The sequence below is a fragment of the Taeniopygia guttata genome, chromosome 8 (genome assembly GCF_048771995.1).
Source record: "Taeniopygia guttata chromosome 8, bTaeGut7.mat, whole genome shotgun sequence".
NCBI lineage: Eukaryota > Metazoa > Chordata > Aves > Passeriformes > Estrildidae > Taeniopygia > Taeniopygia guttata.
This window is the reverse complement of record NC_133033.1, coordinates 19369789-19388564: the sequence shown is the minus strand read 5'-3', so window position 1 is coordinate 19388564 and position 18776 is coordinate 19369789. Positions and strand designations below refer to the sequence as shown.

The following is an 18776-nucleotide window of genomic DNA, read 5'->3' as shown; positions in this document are numbered from 1 at the left end:
GACCATCTAGATTAGGAACAGGCAATTTCTGTGTCCTTTTCCTACCACAGAGAAGCCCCAAGACCAGGCAGCTCTGAGGGCTGTCTCAGAAAGGAAAGTCAGATAAAAACAATAGGGAGTTCAGCTCACACTGCTGACCCTTTGAAACCTCTCTCTTCCCTTTAAATTTGACCTATTTAGTTCTTTGAACACATTGACATCACACCAAAGCCACAATATCACAATGAACCACATTTGACCTAGCATCACATCTTCCCATGAAAATATTCCTAAAAAAAGGAATAAAAATATTTTAAATGGACAGTCCACATGAACTGAGGATACCTGAAAATGTTTCTGATTAAATGATTCTTGACTATTCCAATGCATTATGCAGTTTTGCGTGTGTGCATTCATTTCTCATGTTTTCCATAATCTTTCTGATGACTGTATGCACAAGTGTACCATGTGGAAACAGCAGTGAGCCAATGTGATTACTCATTAAACTTAATGAGAAGGTTAGAATTATCTACTGTAAAACTAAGAAGAAAGCAAAATCACAAATTTAAAAGCTAACTAAGGGCTGAAACATATGCAAGTAAATTAGTTAATACACTCTTAACATGCAGAACAATAAATATCTCATACACAGCAAATTTGGATGCATGTTACCCAAGTGTAACTCAGCTGTGATGGTGTATGAAATGATACATTTAAGTCTAATCAGACACATAACTCAGAGGAAGCAAAACCACAAAGTACTTAAGGGCTGTCTTGCAACACTGGAATATTTTTGACAGCCAGATAGCATTCTGCTCTTCTCTGTTTAAACACAAGGAAGGAAGACAGAGCTTGATGTGTGCCTCCAGATCTCTGTAAATAAATGCAGGGTGACTCCTACACACAGAGGTCAGGGCTATAACGACACAAAAACCAGAAAAGGATGAAGCCCAGGGCCTGCGAACAATGTATGTGTGACAAGGGAGAGTTACAGAGGAAGATGACCAAGTACAGCTGAGGGATCATAAAACCACAGGGTATCCTGAGCTCAGAAGGACTCCCAAGGATCACTGAAGCCCAGCTCTGCACAGCCCCATCACCAAGGGTCACACCACTCCTGAGAGCTTTGTCCAAGCACTGCCTGAGCTCTGCCAGGCTTGGTGCTGTGACCCTGGGGAGCCTGTACCAGTGCCCAAACACCCTCTGGGGGAGAAACCTTTGCCTCTGCCTAATATCCAACCCCAGCCTCTTCTCAGCTTCACGAGAGTTACCTGCGTCCCACTAGTGGTCACCAGAGAGAGAGATCAGTGCCTGACTCTCCATTTCTGCCTGTGGGGCAGCGGTGGCCTGCCCTGAGGTCCACACTCTCCTTCACACTTAGCAAGCCAAGTGACCTCAGCTGCTCCTGATATGGCTTCCCCTCAAGGCCCTTCACTATCTTGGTAGCTCTCCAATAGTTTTAAATCTTCCTTCTGTTGTAGCACCCAAAACTTGTACTCAATGTAATACTTACAGTTTAGTACTCCAGGAAATACTCAAAAGCCCTTCTTTAAGAGGTGGCTTTAAGGACGCTTTTCAATGTTTGTTCTGACCAAAGCTCCCTGCAGAGGCCTGGGTTTGGCACTCCCAGCAGCAGCGCCCCGTGACCACTCAGGGCCTGTGCTCTGCCAGGTGGTTCCAAAGCCCACAAGGTGACTTTGACCCCATGTGTCTGTCAAAAGACACACAACTCCACTTACCCCTAGCTAAAACCCAACGTTATCTTTTTGTCAGGAATTTTCCTCCCCTCAATTCTCACTTCTCCTAAAAGCATCATACTAAAAATGTACTACTCCTAGCACCCACAGAGTTTTATGCATGTGAGGTAGATTCACATTCAGTTGTTATCTCTTCAAAGGCGTAATTAAGGTAAAAAAACCCCAACAAAATCTCAAACTCCACCAAACAGAAACGTTGCCCTCTCCTCCTTTGAACCTGTGCATGTGCTCACAGGATGATGGCACTCTGACCTTTCTCCCTGCCATGCCATGCAAAACACTTCCCATGAGCTAGCACCACTCTGGGGGTCATCCTCTCCAGAGTTGGATGGCTCAACATGAGGTGAGAGACCTTTTCAGAGTGAAGGAATGAAAAGGGTTTGTTTTCTTTACCCAGGTGTTTCTGTGGTAGAATGAGCTGCAAAATCAGAGTGGGTATGAGCATTCAAACAGCAGGCATGCAAAGATAATATTTAAACAACTCTATAAATGAGCTAAGGATGTGTGTCACTGGTTTTGAAACACTAAGGAGTTTTTATGCTAAAAACACTTCTGTTGAGACATAAGTCATATTAAGCAGCTTTGTGGCAGATACAGTAGCTCCTCTTTCATGCATTCTCTCTCTCTGAAAGCTCTGATTGAGAACTAAGACACATTAAGGGTTTAGTGGTTAAGCCTGGAAGCTTCCTTCAGTAAACTCCTTCCTGAATTAATTGCTGCTCAGCTCATCACCCATAATAATATTTTCAAAATCCTTCCCCTATCATCTTCTTCTGTCAGGTTAAATTAATCTTTTTGATGTGACACACATTAAACACTGTAAAAGAGGAACAAAAGTTTCACTACTCAATAGGGAGAAGAAGCACAGAGTGTTGTTAATGTCCACAGGTCTGCTTTTGCACTTGGTGAAATATGAAGGACATTTCAGCATAATTTTAAAGATAAACAGTTGAAAAGAAAGAATTCCCTTGTCCACAGTCCATCACCTTTAAGGACCATGGGGAGGATTTTTCTATATTCACAGCTTTAGGATGCTTCTATGCAACATGTACAACAAAGTGAGAGACCTGCACCAGTCTTACACACAGACAAACATCAAATTATCAGTTGTGATTTTGTCTAGGCTCTCTTCCCCTGGTTCTCCTTAGCTGTGAATTGTCTTAGGCTGAAGGTATCCTATAGAAACAAATGGAATTATAAGTCTTGCTCAAAAAACGCAGCTGCCAGGCAGGCAGGTGGGAACTGCAAAGTAAAACACTCCTGAGCAGGGCAGAACTCCAGGACATGGTAAATTCTTAAATTAACAAACATGCAAACCATGCAGTTTTCCTTGCTAGGCACTGCTGCTATGGGGATTGCAAAAAAAGGCCTTACCCTTAATGAGCTAGGATCCAGTTATGCAGAAAATGCAAAGACACATTTTAAACACCTAGGGATAAAAGGAGAGAAAGGTTAAGACAGCCTTGATCTGTATCCCATCTGAAAGTAAATGCAAATTCTTTCTCTGGCAGATGCTTTTAGAACACTTGGAAAAAACCAAACCAACAAAATATTATTTTTCTCTAATGCTTTCATGCAAATACTAACAAATTGAAAAAAAAAAAAAAAAGCTTGAGCTGTAAATATAGATTATGTATCTTACAAGTGTCCAAAAATTTTAAAGCAAATCAAAATAATTTTTTTCAGTAGGCTCAGACTTCCTGTACATAGGTGTAGTACATTTAGTTTTTCAACTCCTTAAAAGCTTTTATACTTGGAAAAAAATAACCTTTCAGTCAATAAGACATTGTTAACACATGCCAGTATAAAACATGCAAAATATAATTTAATAGAAGTTACTCACATAAATGTAAGTTTATACGAAGATAAAAATACAGTCACTCTTCACTGCCATGAACTCAACCACATATAAATACCCTTGGTCTAATTTCACAGAACTTCCATGTTTTGTGATGGTATCAAATCAAGACTGCAGAGAGCTGAAGGCTGATACCAGGTTAAGGGAAAGGGAATCAGAGCCATTCTGCTTTTCTGGCACCCATTATGGTAATGTGATCAGTACCTTGACAGATGCTAAGAAGAATCATTTCGCTGATTGACTTTTCTTCAAATCTAAGGCTGTGGGCAATCAAAGAAAATATGAACATCTGGCTGAGCTTTTGATTGCCATGCTCACTGATATAGTGCACCCAAATAAGCAACAATTAGTACAGCTTGTGTCAAAAGACCCATCAGCTAATTCAAATTAAGTCAGGAAAATTGAATCCAATTGGCATTCATGCATATTTGTATGCAAAGTTTAAATATTAATCTTCTGCATTACATTATCCTTTATTTACAAGGGAAAAACATGCAAAGTTTTGTGGTTTAAGCAAATATTTTCAAAAGCCTTTTGACTTCTTAAAGCCAAACTTCTGGTAAAACTCCGTGTGCTTTCAAAGGACATATTCAATCTAATAAACAGAAAAATGTGGTGGCTTTCCCGAGTTCATATTCCTCACTTCTTAAAAAATGTCACAAATTTGGACAAGTAATTCATCGGCATTTTGTCAGTAGCAATTATAGTAATGCAGAATTGATATGTGGGTAAATTCACTAGCTAAGAGAGTGGCCAAGATAACTACCAGACTGCAATAAGAAAGAAAAATCTGAAGACTAATTTCCACATGTTTTTGCTTGATTATAAGTGTAAAACCCTGGGAATATGTACTTTCTTTTTTAAAAGAATAGCTTTCCTGTTGGGATTCTATTTATCGCAACAGTAAATTAGGTTGCATGAGAACCTGAGATTAAAACTAATCAAAGGCAAAAGACAAGTTGTGTGCCTATTTTTTAAAAAGATAAATTTATTTAAAAAAGTCAAATTTATTTTTATTTAATTTTAGCTTCTTGCAGTAAATAAACTTTAGTCATTGTGTGACAGATATTGTTTCCAAGTTAAGTTGTTAAAATTTTATTTGTAACTTGGTTGTGAAATCTGGGTTTTTTCTTAAAAAATAGTGACAGACTCTCTGGCTGAGGTGCTATCTGTCCTCAGCTAACTAGAAGTGAAATTTACTGTCATCTTACCTAAATCTCAGTTATCTTAATTTTACCTGGCTCTAAAATCCTGTTACGAAATTACGGGATTTATGCAACTCATTCAGATGTGTTCATCTAAAGCCTAGCACAAACCAGTGTACATTGTCCCCCAGCAGCTGCAGCTTTGCTCTTGGACTGGGGTCACATTGCACCTGTAGCCACCTCTCCCAAGGGCCAGTATTGTCAGAGCCAGGGAGCTTCAGAGCAGAGCTGGGAATACCTAAAATACTGGCAGAGCAGAAGAGGGACCATGTCAGAGGAGAAGGTTGGGTGAGTCACTCCATTGGGTGGGAATCACACACTACATTATCAGCTGCCACTGATACAATGAGTGGGGCCAAGCACCTGCTACAGTCTTATTTTTCTTAGGGTTCCCTTTGTTTTGATGACAAGAAATACATTTTCCTAATCACTGATTCAAACACTCTTGAGAACAATCAGATTAATTAATTAGAAAACTGTTACTATGCTGCCTTCATCAATCAAGAGTTAGCTTGTGATCCATAACTCTAAACAGTCTTTTAGCAGCTGTTTTCTTCAAGTCCTTTCCTTTAAAATACTAATATCTCTTATACATCCATCTTCTGATTCAGAGGTTAAGAGTTCTACTAGTATTACCTTTAGAAATATAGTTGATGGAAAATCCCCTAGGTAGTCTAATGATACGGTCCAGTTACTCTCAAGTGCACAGGCCCCTTATAAATGCTACTCAAAAATCAATATCAATCCTTCAGTGCCTTCAAAAGATGTGGAGTAAGGGCCATAATAATGGTGATTGCCTCCAGCAAATAACTGCTCAGTGATTATACTGCAGTGGCCTGGAAGTCCAAATCCCCCTTAATAACTTTCAAAATGGATGCATGCTGGGAAATGTAAAATCATCCCTAGCATGCAGGTCAGTAGCTGCACTTTCTAGTCAAGTACCTACTTATTTACTGTATTGCTCTCTTATTATTGACATAAGATTTTGGACAAGTCTGCTAAAAAAAAGGTAAGCTGCAAACCAGTTCAGACAAGTTCAGCACAGCAAAGAGTACTGTGCACCACAGGAGAATCAGCTGGCAGCTCCTCCCTTTGCCTGTTTTATTTAGGAATCTGAAAGTAGACAAAGGAGAATACAATTTCAAAGACCATGGTAGTAGGGAAAAACTCACTCCAAGTGTAAACAACAAAGCAGCATTCATATTGATGGCCTCTGATATTTATTCTCCGAGTAAAGCAGCTGCTTGCTTGCAGCCAGGAACAGGGGACTACCTAGCAAAGTCTGAAGTAGTGTTACTTACTTTACCACCAAGACTCTGAATGTAATGTCGTGGCATTTGCCCGGAGTTCAAGTTTCCATGGTTTGCACATGAGAAGGTCTCAGTGGACAGGATCAAACTCGGCACAGGCCAGGTGTAGCAGCCACTGCTTTTGCTCTCCACAGACCCAGCTGCACCACTGCTGTAACAGACTGGCTACGAGTCACCCAAAGCTCAAGTTGCCTTAGGGCATTGCCTTCCCATCTCATTATCTTCTGCATGCTGACACTGAATCAAAACTAGCCAGCCAACCAAAATGGTTTGCCAGGACATCAGTGTTTCCTTAAAGTCTGCTAAGGGCTGAATCCATGCTTGACCCATGTGTACAATTCACACTCAAAAATAAAAGACATTATAAAGTTCTCTCTCTACAGAGAATTCTTGGCAGATGAGTGCTCCATCTTTCCTAAGACAGGAAGACCTTGCCATACAGAACAACCTTGCTATGTTTATCCTTCACCCTAACAAAACTTGTAAGTAAAAATACTGGAAAAAAATTGTCCATATACATACATAGATCTATTACCAGCAATGTTACTTGCTACAAGACACAATGAAGTAATTCTACAATAATAAAAAAAAAGGTTGAAATTTGAAAGACAGAGGTGTTTTTGTATATTAAAACCAGAAGTACAAAATAATGATTGATGAAGGAGAACTTCCAACTTTTTACTTTTTTAATCCTGCATTGGATTTTAAATATTTTTATTTCAACCATTTCTCAAATATTGAAGTTTATTTTCTACCAGTATTCCTACCACTTCAAATGTCTTAGCAAGTTCTGGAAAACCAACCTTTTTTGTAGACGTGCTCTACCATCCTGTTAAGTTCTAGAGCTCTGTTAACCATAATAAAATCTTTATTGTGTGTTTTTCCTGCATGTATAATATACTGTTTGTATGAATGCCTATCACAACTGGAAATATATTGTGCCATCTAGCAGCTGACAGTTCAAGCTATGCATAAATATTAGAATAGAGAAAAGGTTAGTATGATTTCAGAGTCAGTTGCATTGAAAATTCTCTGAACTGGCCACTCTCTTTGTGCCATCTGTTTTCATAGGACATTCTGGTAGCTGATGGGGTTTTTATTTCAAAAATGCTGAAAACAAATGTTATGGCCAAATATATTCTCTGCAAGTAGCATTAGGTAGTGAAATAAATTAGACTAAGTACATACCCAGGAGTAAAATTTAGTTACAGACATGAGTGCTACCAGAGGTATCAGACTCAGGGAACCCATTATGATTTAAACCTTAGTGATATGACAATAATAAAATACCTTAAGCAAGCTGTTGGCTGAATCAATCAAGTTAATCTCAGCTGTGTGTTAGTGAAGTCATTTTATCCACATAAGTTGATTTTAGTTCATTAAGACAGCCCTTTTACTTCACAGTGTGTGTAATCATTATGTTTCCCTACCTTCATTTGTCTTCATTCAAAGGAGCACTCGACCACTTTGGTGCTTATTGCCATTAACAACATTGTGGTTTACCTTAATACAGTGTCAAATGGAGCCACAAAGAGTCATGCGGATGATAGCAAGAGAATCTGCATCAGTGTGCTCAAGGTTACTATGTAGGTGAGAAATATAAATGAGGGATGAAATGCAATTTAAGCAAACACTCAGATGGAAAACAAATGGGCTATTGCAGATACACAATTCCTGAAGCAGCTGTATAGGACTCTTCCTTCACTTGTAATTCTTGCAATGGGATTAAAAATCAGAAGAAATCAGAATTGTTAAGCAATGAGGACATGGCAGATATTTTTACTAAAGCTGTATTTCAGTGAAATTATTATCTTTTACTGACAAGACAAGCATTATAAAACAGAGAGTTAACTGCATGAGCATCTTAAGAGCCTGTGTATTCAAGCTCAAAAGTTCACTTGGCAGAGACTAATAGGCCTAAAATCTTTCTAGTTCTTTTTAACACCTTCTGTTTTTCTCCTTATTGTTGGCACTGATGTACAGTTATTATTGTAGTATCTGATCATATTTACAAACTCTTGCTACTTTTCCTCCTTAGAGACCTCATCTGAATCACTTTTGAATATCTAGCAGATGTTCAAGATACTGAGTTCTTACAAAGGTGCAAGACTCTAAATGCCATGTGAAACACAGCTACAATCTCTAACTACTGTGCTTAAAAAGTGAACCTTTCCTTGAAGACACCATCTCATATAAATACCTGCTGCTGTTTTTATCCTCTGAATCAGCTTGTGCTGATCATGGGGGATTCAGGATCCCAGACCAGACTAATCCCACACTGTATCCCAAGGTGTACAAAGTCCCTATGTTAATTTTGTGCCCAGCACTTATGCTCAACATTTCCAGCAATATTTTTAACATAACAGTCTTTTACTATGAGTCCTTGGCCTCCAACGTGTGGTAGAAAAAGAAATGTGACTCCTGAGGCCAAAATGTATGGATGGGAGAGGATGGTTTTGCCTTTTACAGTACTGACCTTACTAAGTTTTAAAATGCACACTCAAGGGAATATGTTAATTTGACTGAGTACTCCTCACCTCACTAAAGAATCAACTTTTATCAGCATCTCAGGATTGCTCCCCAGGTCTTGCATGAAATGAACTCATGGGGGCTGTGCACAGCTAATAAGTCTAGTGGCTTTTTAGAAGCAAAGTGGTTTGTCACTGTGCAGCAGCATATGACCTGCTGAGGTCAGATCAGATGCAGATTTGTTTCAGAAACACTTAGAATTTTCATTTTCTCTTAAATTAAAAGTAAAATTGTCTGCAGGATCAGAAACCTCTTCATTAAGGATGGGTATGTGTTTATGTACTCCTTTGTGTACACCTTAATCTTCTTCCACATTAGCCATAGGGGAGTTAATCAGATGCTCAAAGTGAACTTTGGTGAGCATGCAGAAGCAGCAGGTAGGTCAGAAGAAATCACTCATCTCTCACTGATATAGCAGCCACATTATGAATGTGATACAGAGCTGAGAGGAATAAGAGTGATGCTATCCAAACTCAGAATGCCTTGATCAATCAGCAGGGTCAAAAAATCAAACTTAATCTGCTGAACTGCTAATTGTTGAACTGATGTGCTTTTAGTGTGTATATCTACATGTACCTGCCTTGTAAAATTCCTTGACCAACGTGTGTTACCAATAGTTAACCCCAGTACTACTTCTGCAGCTGCACCTCCTAAGAATCTTGGCCTATTCTGCTCTCTGAGGAGAGAGGAGAAGCATCAACATGACATCCCACTCCCCTTGAAATCTCACCAAATCAGGAACAAGTTCATGCAGGATGGCTTGCTTTGATTCTGTCAGTGTTTACATTTAAGGCAAAAAGGGCATGAATGACTCTGATGCCTAATGGTACAAGGACAGTGATGTACAAAACTGTATCAATTAAAAGGAAACATCTACTTTCATATATTAATACAGGAATACAGTCAGAAATCTTAAAACCCTTTTTTGTTCTTCCCAAATTAGATTACACATATATCATTATACTCATCGTTTTATGGATATGTGAAAAAGAACATGTATGATTGATCTTCAAATCAACCCTCAGCTTGACAGCCTAGACCAATGTATTATCCAGACCTCTATTTCTCATTCTGTTTCAACTGTCAAAAATAATTTTTTTTGTCATAAATAAGAACTCTCCAACAACAACACAAGATAATCTGATACTGGCAGCCGCCTTGCAATGCACCTGTTCTCCGAATTCTCTTTGCTTTTTAAAGAACTCCCAAGTTTCCAGGCTGCTTCCATGAATAGCAACCTCATCTCTTGGACAGCAGTATTTGTAATGAAGTGAGATCAATTATTTACAATGTTTCCTGGAGGACACAGAGGTGATGTAAGTTACAGATTAATTAACTTCTGGACACAAAATATAACTTAACTGTAAAACCAGCACACAAGTGGCTTTCCACCACTTTTTGAAGTCCATTTTAGTTCCAATACTGGGTTAAAAAAAAAGTCTTAACTGGAAGATTCTCCAGTTTTTCTTTATGGATATAGAATGACAGAAATTGCAAAAAAACCCCACCATACTCTTAAATTACAGTTTCAGATGCCCAGGATTCTAACAAATGAAATTTTTTTTAACCCAGAGGGTACCTTTGAAAGCCATAAATGTCACTGAGATTCCCTTGTTGTGAAGACAGGTAAGGAGTGGGTGTCTGAAGTCACTGTTAGGCCCTGACAGACTTGCATTCATTGCAGGTACAGTTTTTATTGAAGTACAAAAGCAAGCCTGGGGAGCAGCACATGCTGGGGAGGTGTCCTTAGGCCAGCAGTAATTAGCTCCCCTAAGAATCCTGTAGCCACGAGGTGCTGTTAGCATTAGGAAATGTACTGCACTTGGAAGATGCACAAGGATTTCAGAGAGCTCACTGCTACCAGATTATCCTCTACACTGAATTTCTGCATTCTGTTCTCAACTCTTATTATAAAATTATACATTGATATTCAGACAAATTTGTAAGTTATTTTTAACAACCAGTTATTGCACTTAATACTCAAAACCCAAAAATTTATGTTTTAACTAGTAATGTCCCTTTCGCGTAAGGAAACAAGTTTGTTTTCATTTATTTAAAATCTGTTCATTTTTCTTTTTTCCACTTGTTTACTCCTTGAAAAAAGTTTTTGGTCTGTATAAAAGAAGAGAATTCTTTGAAGTAACTCACTTTTTCTTCCCTGACGATACTGCAAGATTCAATGAAAAAAACTCAACAAACCACAGAAGGATTTTATCAGGTTTTAATAACAGGACAACAGAACAGAAATGTAAGCTGCAAAAGGCTTTCTTGTACTCCAAAAGCTCAAGATTAATATCAAAGTGATAATAAAAAAATTAAGTTGAAGGGGAGTCACATAGACATCAGAAAAAAAACTTTTTCTCAAGGAAGGTAATGCTGCTCAGGGACAAGTTGTTCAGCAAGAACATCTCAGGGGTATTTGAAACTCAGCAAAACAAGGCCAGGACTGGCTGGACCAAGCTCTAGTACCAGCACCACCTCAGCTGGGGGCCTGGAGTTGGTAACTCCCAGAGGACCTTCCCAAGCAAAAGTTCTCCTACTGTAGTTACTGAAACTACCCAAGAATCATCTAAGAAAAGATAGGATTTTAATTAAAAGATTAAATATGGTAAACCCCCTAAATACAGAAATAAAGCCAAATATTGAAATCCTAATGCAAAAAGATCCAAGCTTCAAATAAGGAAACATACTCATTCCTCAAAGCCCCTTTAATTTAGGGCTTTTCACTGAATTGTACATACTAAATGGAAGCTAAGGACCAACACCTTTTTCCTTTCAAGTCATCCCAACGGGAATCAGATACATTTATCAGATACATACAGCAAGAGTCTGCGGACAGATAAAGTATTTACTAAAAGTTACCCATATCGTCTGTCATCTGCATTTCAAAAATAAACATTTAATTTTACAATACAAATCCATTAAAGTTAAGTACTATCACTTCAACACACTTTTCTTCATATAAGATTTTCCTTCCCAAAATTTCACCTTCAAGACTTCAAACTGTAATAAAATATTTTATTTTCCCTTTTCAGCACTGTTTAGACTCAGGCATTCAACTCAACAACTAATGTTAGCAGGGTTTGTAACTGGTTGGATAGGCTGCCTGTTCTGCAAGCAAAAATTTATATAAATATAAATAAATATATTAAATTCCTCTCTAATACTTAGATCAGAATATTCCCAACAGGCAAGAAACTGATACTTTATTCTATCATCCTGAGAGGACATCTCATTGTAGAGAAGCTAAAGAGAGAACCCAGCATGAAACCCAGCTTCCCTTCCTCATAAGTACATGCCCAATCACCTTATGAGATTATTCTACTTCTTTAATGGATAAACAGATCATGATTCCACTACAGTTTCACATACAGCAATTTCAAGCAACTCAGCTTTGGTTGGGAAAGAATTGGCTCGTGCTACAAATGTTCATAATTTTAAAATCTGGAGATTTATGGTTCATCTTCTTTACTGGCCTATATCGAAGACATCATATCTGTAGCAATAATATTTTTCTTGCACAGGGATTTTCCCACATTTTTGGACTGAAACCTCAGAGAGAATTATGCCTGAATCATTGTGATTTCACTATAAAACCAAAAAATAAATGAGACCAACATTAACCCATCACAGAATTCAGTGCCTGTATCAATTCCCTACATGAAACAAGTGACCATCTACTCCACTTGCCCATAAGCAATATTTATATTTTCTCTCTTTGCTACCCTATTTATCTCACTTTCCCCCTTCCTTGTTTTAGCTTTAAATCCTTCTCTTCATATAAAACTACCCAACTATTTTTAACTCATGTCTTCCAAATTTCCACTTGGCTGCTCACCTCATCAGCATATGGTAGATCCGCTCACTGGTGTTACAGACCTCCTATCTGGGACCATTTATGAACCATCTTGTAGCTGGCACAGTCATTTACATGTCTTAAAGGCATTTACAAAATGTCACCACTTCAGATTATATCCTCAGAAGAAGCTGTGGTCAGATCCACTTAAAGCTCTTGATCTTAAATTTGTTCCACTCTGTAGTGGGTCATAATTTCAAAAGTCAAAATAAAGCTTGATATTAAGTCTGGTATTATTATTCTAATCATCCCATTCTGATATTGAGATTTCCATTTGATCTGGAAATTTCTCTTACATTGAAAAATAAGGTTTTGTGAGATTAAGGAACTATTTAGTATTTATATTTTTCCCCTCCAAAAGAAGAGGAAAGATAAATTTCTACTCTCAGTTTTTTCCAGTCTTAATTTATTTGCAACACCTGGTTCCCTCTTTCAAATATCTAGCGAGAAAAGTGTACCTAATGAGTGTTCTCCTTTTAAAAACAAAATAAAAGGAAATTTCTGATCTTAGAGAGTCTTATTACTGAAATTTGAGTCTCTAGTGATTATCTTAAAGCTGTTCAATACCAGTTTCATATAAATGTGTAAAGTCCTTCTTATACATAAGCTAACAGACAATGCAGAGCTGCCCATTTGAGCTTTTCTAATTGTTCTTATACCATTAGCAAAGGAATTCTTGTAGATAGGTTTTTCATAATACCTTGTTGACATTTTTTATTTAACAATTGCCTCTTGAAGCTAAGCAAACCCTAGAGAAGAATAAAGCTATGGTAGCAACACTAATTAACAGACATAATAAATATTAATGTTTTAGTAAGAATTTTTTTAAGAAGTGTATTGCATGTCAAGCAGCCAGGAAATACTTGGAAAATCAAGTTTTATTTTCTGGAAAATTTGACACTCTGCCTTAGGATATATTGAGTTGAAATGCTGGGTAGCAAATTAAAGCAAGGGCCTTGTGTGTCCCCCTGTGCATTATTTCTCTGGTGTTGACGTTTACCTCAGCTGCCCTTTGAGCAGACTGCAGAATTTGGACAAATTTATAAACTTACCAGTAATTTCTAAGCTCTAAAATACGGCAACACAAAGTACGAGCAGCAATCATCTGGAAGAGATTTACTGATTCAGCAGCCCAAGTTAATTTATTAAAGACACATAGTCGTTTTACCATTGCTGTCTCATGTTTGTAAGCAAAACAAAGGAAACAGACACATTTTGCCATGTTCTGATACTCTGAAGAATGCGAAACCATGCTTATGTAAGAAATCTGGAAATTCACCTGAGCTCCTCTGCAGAAAAAAAAATTAGTAAATTCAAAAAATAAATGAAAACAAGTGGTTCTGCTACTATATTGTCTCAATATATCTTGTATTGTTGTCCTTGAGCACCTATAAGTGCTAACATGCAATGTTTAAACTAATCCTGGCTCAGAAGTGAGGTCTGAAGGTAAATACAGAGTTTTTATTAATCCTCACCTAGTACTGATTTTACTCTGACAATATTAATTTTTTCTCCATCATGTGATGTCCTTAGGGTCAGGCTACACCTAACCCAAGTATCACCTAAAAAGGAAGCTATAATAGAGATAATTGATTTGATTTGTCTTTATCTAGTCGATTACTTAATCCTGCGCTCACTTTCCTTTATTTTTGCAATTTCTTGAACCAAGAGAATGAACTGTTATTGACAAAGGAAAAGGAGAAAAAGAAAGGGAGAGGTAAAGAGAGAGGAGATGGAATCTTCATTTGTCTGAATTTTCTGTATCTCAACTTCTACTTTGCATTCAGATAGATTCAGTGCTAAAAAAAAATCCTCATTAATAAATAAAAGCAACCTTCTAACTCTGTATTGCTTTTGGTCCTGAAGAACATCAAAAGACTGTGTAAACCTAAAGCAAAATGCAATCAATTACCAAGCTCTGGGGATTATTTCACCAAAGCAATTGATTTAACTTCACCACTGCAGCCACCTCTCATTGGAAACATATCAGCTATTTAACAGCACACTCATAAAACAAGGCAACAAATTACCTCAACATTTCCTGGGGAATAACCTTTCAGTCTTTCACAAGAAGAAGACAGGTCAAAATTCACCTTATTTTCTTTTCACTTCAGTTCATACTACCTCTACTATACCTACAAGAAATGTATTATAAAAGAAGGGAAACCAACTGAAGTTTCCATACAGTAGAATGTATGGCTGAGGTTTCAGGAAATAGGTAATGGGATCTTTAATGACTGCATACAAGGATTGGGACTTGTCACATCAAACTGCATTTCTATTTAACAGCATGACAGGAAATAGACTTCAACGAGAAACACAACTCAATTCACAAATGCAGGGTTTCCATCAGTGCAGATACTCGAGCCACGTGTGATCCCAGAGGAAGTATATGCAGGACTTTGAGGACTGACACTTATCTCAACAAAATGGAGAGTTCTGAGCTTGACAAGGGGCACTACCTAAAAAGGGAAATGAGACACTGTCCAAGATATCATATCCAAAGTAACTTGTTTATTTCTTTGTCTTGCTATATGTTTTTTTCTGTCAAATGGGAAAGTGATTCCTTTGCTTTCCTTCTCTTGGGCTGGAGCCACATCCTACTATCACTGTGTATCTAAAGAGCAGCACTCTCTGTTGATGTCAGTGCCCTTCAGACACTTCCCATACTAGTAATATGCAAATTAGATTTCCCTTTTTCCAAAAGTGATGAAAAATCTAGAATTGCCATTATCACTCAGCAAGATACTGTGATGTTTTTCACTGTGTTATTGGTTATGAAAAGCTACGTAACATAATACAGAAATAAAATAACCTCATTTTCACCACCAATTCCTTCTTTCTAACATTCTTCAGTATGTGGATCATCTGTCTTGTATTCCCATTATCAGATATTGAAACTCAGCTTTAAAACCTAACTTTTCTCAGAAACCATAATGCCAGAGACTAAAATCTCTGCCATGTCACAGGGTTCTATCAGGGGAATCCAGCAAGGTGAAATCATTCAAGTAATCACAGTTACACAGAGGAGGATCAAAAATTCATAATATACCCAGCTGGACAATAGAGAAGCCTTAAGTGCTGAGTAGCAGCTGCCATTCTGATGGAAGTGCTCATTAAGAGCTGCCAGTGTTCATGCACTAAGCTGCAAATGCCTGACTCCAGGACTATAATAGGCCAGAAATTGCCAAGTGTCAAGAACACAAAGTGCAGATCACCAGCAGCACTTTAAATTTCCTATAATTCCTGAAGATCTGTTTGGAATGCTATTCCTCTTGAAATCTGTCAGCCCATGGGTCTGCCTGACCTCCCCTGTTGCTTGTGTGGAGTCAGCTCTACCGGCGCAGGTGTGAAACAGCATTCCCCCTGCTTGTAACAGTCAGAATGAAAACAGGGTTATAAAGATTGAAATAGATTCCCAGATGCCAGTATGTCAGGACAGGTGGGAACATGACAATGCACAAGTCTGTCTAAAAGCACAAAAGGAGTGTTCAGGTAACAGCATTTCTCAGATCAATCATTTTTTTCTGGCTTTGGCAACAATAACCCACTGAGGTTTCATTTTGTCCCCTTCAAATCAAAATTGTTCTCAAATCAGCACCGCTCTAAAGAGGATAATTTAAAATGTAATTCAATCTTTATTTGATATGTATTAACATGTATTAAGAATTACCTTCACTAAGGCAATTTTCTAAGGTTTTTTGTGTTTTGGTTTATTTTTTCCTCCTTTTTTTTTAGCCAAACTTATAACACAGTACTGTTTATCATCCTCAGAGATTTTTTCATCCTAATTCTTGAAAAATAAAAAATCTTTATTGATGTGTACTCCAGATACCTTACGATTTAAAGAAAAAATCAGCATTCATGAATGATATTTTTTACTTTGCTAATGGTACTACATTTTCACATAGCAGCTGAATACTTCTAAGTATACAGGACATACCCAAGCACTCAAAAAAAGGAAATTAAGGTGGTATGTAAGGTGGCATTTATTTAAGTAGAAATGAAAAGTATAAAAAGCAAGTGAGAGATCCACTGAAAGCCATTTGGCAGCACTGGTTATGTCTGAAAATAATCCAGCTGCCATCTTATTTTAGACAGTCATGGGAGTCTGACTGACTGATCTAAGAAGCTGCCAACAAAGAGATCTGAAAGCTTGAAAAAGTAAAGAGAAATCTATTTTTCAAACCAAGCGAATCTTCAACTTGAATGCTTGGAGAACAGAGCAGAATAACTGACTGGTGTAAAGGAACTAGAAAAGTTAAATTACTCGAGATATTATTGGATTTGTATATTTTGTCTCTCACAGTTTGCATACATGAATATTATGTTCACTGTACTATTATTTTTTTTACCAGTTAACAGCTAAAATGGACTCAGCACTTCCACTTTTGGATTATATTTTTCTCATTTGCAGACACTGTATTTACAAAATAATTGCTTCCATTTTTTTCTACTAAACATTTTCCCCTCCCAGTACCACTACAATCTATGTATATTCAAGTGTCTAAGTTCTGCTGAAAGTCAACAGACTCTTCAAAGAAATTGCAACATTTATTTTATGGAAAATACCTCTGAGTGTACCTCTAAGTCCAAAAGGCTTAAATGATTTCTGGGACTGAGACAACACTGTTGCCTCAAGTTTTCTCCATGGCTGTTTCCTAAAGATGGAAGCTGTGGTGCCTATGTCTGTAATTCATTTACACAACTTTGAAAATGTCTTCTCTCCATTGCTCAGCTCCAAAGAATTCTCTGCCTTCTCATATAATTTCTTTTAAATCTATGACTTCCAATTAAACTTCTAATAAACAAGTTTAAAAAGTATATTGCTGCTTTAAAATTACTGAATTCCTGGTTTTGTTTCATGCTCCCTCAAGGAATGTTTTAAAGAGTATACTTACATATAACATTTTGCAATGGCTTGGGCAAGTTAGGTTTTAAAAGTGATCAGATTTCAATTACCAATAATGACCTTGTAGGACTTCAATAATGACCACAATTCTCACAGGGTGCTTATTAAACTTTTAGCGGTTTTTCCTCTTATTTAAAAAAAACTTTATTACTTTTGCACAGGAAAAAAAATTCTAGATGATTTCAAGAGGACTATTTATGCCTAAAGCTACTAACTGATGATAAAAGAATCGTACTGTTTGCTCATACTTCATTTTTCCATATTTGTAGCTACTTAATATTCTGCCCTACCTTGCTATGTACTAAATGCTTTGCAGCTTTTAGATGCTTGATGTTATAATTTTTAACAGTTCTTATATTCCTATCTAGTGACATCAGATGTATTTTTTACCCTTAATTTTATTGAAGTAAGTGTTTTGGTTTTTTTTCCTTATAATCATCTGTAACAGCTCAGAGTAAACAGCAGGTGGTTCTAATCAATCTCTTTCCACCCATTACTTATTCCCATGAATGTTGTCTTTTAAGAGTTCTATGGGATTGGAACTATACATTGTATAAAACTGTCACATAATTTTCATTTCTGATGATCCATTATCATAAGATACCAGATGTGCACTACTTCTTCTTAATTACCACACTTAGGGCTTATGCCATAAAACTAACTGAGATAATCTTTGATCTGGGTATTTTCTTCCAACACTGGGAGGACACAATACCGCATTACCTCAATATACGCTCACACAATATTTAGTAATTGCTCATAGGAAAAGCAATTTGATTGAGCAGCAAAAAGAAGTCTGCAAAAGCTGCTTTTCCCATACATTTCTCAACCTCCTGTAGTCCACAGGGCTAGACAAGTGATATGTGTTGAAGAACTACCTTCTTAAACCAGGGAAATCTAGTTTCTGTCAGGGAAGAAAAAATATACGTACAAGAAAATATATTGCTTAGTAATGAATGATATCTTATTTTAAATATTGAGTCTTCTCCCCTAGATCCTCACAGCTCTTAGCAGAAACTACAACATTTTAGAACCAACATTCCAGAGATAGAATAATCTATCTGCTGTCAAAAACAATTCTTTAAAAAATTAGGATTAAGAATATTTTCAACAATTTTAGATTTAATTTTTCCTCCAGTAAGTGTTTCTCAAAATAATTACAGCCTGATTTGCTAAGCCCATGCTGCCTGTATCACACAACAGAAAGCCTCTTTTCGGAAGGTATTGTCTGTCTTGACCACCTGGGAAAGAGATGTTCAACAAGTCCCTGCTGGATTGTACAGATCACGGGTCATAAGGGCAAAAGTCTCTCATGATGATCACCTTCTCTTCCAAGAATTGCAGAATTTTCAGACTAGCACTCCACAGCA

At 37.3% G+C, this 18776-nt stretch overlaps 1 long non-coding RNA gene across 2 annotated transcripts in view; it reads right to left on the bottom strand.

Moving 5' to 3' along the window:
• Window positions 1-18776, bottom strand: part of LOC115496226 (uncharacterized) — a 170375-nt gene that overhangs the window by 28509 nt on the left and 123090 nt on the right. For both annotated transcript variants that reach the window (XR_012057059.1, XR_012057058.1), the window contains exon 6: window positions 3111-3165. This is a non-coding gene — a long non-coding RNA (uncharacterized lncRNA). The remainder of the gene's footprint in view (window positions 1-3110; window positions 3166-18776) is intronic.